We start from the raw sequence: 2,145 nt of genomic DNA on the forward strand, positions 1-2,145 counted from the left end.
TCTGTCCTGCAGCTGATTCTAAACCACACCCACCTCCACAGGTAGGTAGTATTTTTTTGCCGCCATTATGAAAAACATCCACATTAACCTTTCAGCATATTGTAGTATTCAAGTGGTCAGAGAGAAAACTAGACTTCTGCTCCTACTATTGGCTCTGTTTTCAGAAGGAAGACTTTGGCCAATCATAGGTAATTTCAGAGAGAGCAGGTGTTCTTATTGGCTGTTCTACAAATGCAGACGCATGTCCCTTCAGATGGTTCAACTTTGGAAAATCTTGCAGAAATCAACAACTATTTTTTTGCCTACCACAGTACAAAAAATGGGACATGTGTGTCCCAGCTCCACACTGGGCTTCAGGCTCATTATGTTTAATGCCATGGGTATCGACAAGAGAGGTACAATGACAGTAGGGAATATCTTTTGAGGAGGGACAGTTGAGGAGTGTGTGTGTGTGTGATGTGATGTACTAACCTCTCATCCCGCTGTTAGACAGTGTTTGTGCTCTCTCTGAAGCCTGAGGCGCTCTGCCCTGGGGCAGCGAAGCACTGGAGGACTTATCTTTGAGAAGGCGAGTCGTAGCAACAGGGGACTGGGGTCTTGACGAGGCTCACACCATGGAGAGTGGGCCCTACGAGGGATTAGGTTTTTCAGGGCAACTGACTATGTAGTGGAGTGATACGAGGTAGCAGAGAGAGACGGAAGGTTTTGCTTAGTTTTGCACAGGGTTTACCTTTAACATTACACATTGGAATGTAAAAGTATTGGTGCAGGGTTAAAGGGGAAAAGTATTGCAGAGATTTTTACTCATATGGCTTTAGAATACCTCAGGTTTTTAAATCTTTATGATTTGTTACAGTTATATTACATTTCATCCTTTCCTTGTGATTGGTAAGGATGTGTCTCATGAACTGATATCAAATTAGATTAATTGGATTGTTGGCCAGTATCTGTGCATTAACACTACACTCAGAGTCCAACCCAAGCAAACCTGAATTATCCTTACAAACTAGTTTTCGGACAAAATTACACCACTTAAAACCCCTGGTTTGCCTAAATATTGGAAAGAAAGGTCTGGCTCGAGAGCATTTTAGAATTGTTCACAGATAGAATAACTGGGACAACATATTCCTTCAACCTATTTCAAAGTGCGGCAAATTGCAGAAATTCAGTTCCCAAAAAAATTCAAGGGTGCAGAAACACTGTGACATCAAATCACAAATGTGTCTAATAGAATAGAAATCTCTCCAGACCTGAGGTTTAGAAGGCAACTGTAATGCCTCAGGCTTTCTGCAGCACAGCCTCTCAGAGATGCCTCAACCTCTCACTAAACATCTGTAGTTTCTGCAATGAAATTAATCAGATATTCAAAAATACTGAAAATATGCAATAAGTTTTGACAAGAGTGTATAATGGTATGCTATTATTTAAAATCACATCAAAATGAGAGAGAGGGAAAATAATAGAGCCTGTCAGCTACACACTAAAAATAATATTCAAGGTATGCTAAAAGCCTTGCCGTTGGATTCCAGTCATTATATTTATCAAGGACACCTTGTCTACTATATATATTCGTGCTCCACAGGGAGTATTGAAGCATTAAAGGTCAGGATGTCATTCATCCTCTCAGCAGGAGAGGATATCCTATCTGCGATGGCCTGGACACGACAGGAAAATGCTGTTAGATTCAGGGAAAGGTCAAAGTTGAAATCATTCCCTTCTGGATTAAAGAGTTGGTCTTTATTGTCAGGTTGACTTTGACACTTAGTTTTGTTATTATCTGTTTTAAAAGGCCAATCACCAGTATGTGATGAATTTTAAAGGAATCCCTCCACATTTTGAGCAATTTGCTTAATTGTTTCTTCTTCTTCTGAGATAACAAGATCAATGCCACTCTCAATGTCACTCTCTGTGCGTTGAGTGTGGAGCTGAAACCAGAAGGCCATTAGCTCAGCTGATACCATGGTCTGGGTGAATACTAAATTCTGATTGGCTGCAAGGTGTCAATTAATTCTTGATGTAAAACTGTCTGTTCACCGTTCTAAATGAATGAGCTAAAATAAATTAAATGAAAAAAAATAACACTTAACCACTAAACAGCAGAGGATTGGATAATACCGTTGTAGGTGTCCTTAATGAAGAATTAAT

Source organism: Morone saxatilis, unplaced genomic scaffold (assembly GCF_004916995.1).
Source record: "Morone saxatilis isolate NCDOM2014 unplaced genomic scaffold, NCSU_SB_2.0 Contig7, whole genome shotgun sequence".
Taxonomy (NCBI): domain Eukaryota; kingdom Metazoa; phylum Chordata; class Actinopteri; family Moronidae; genus Morone; species Morone saxatilis.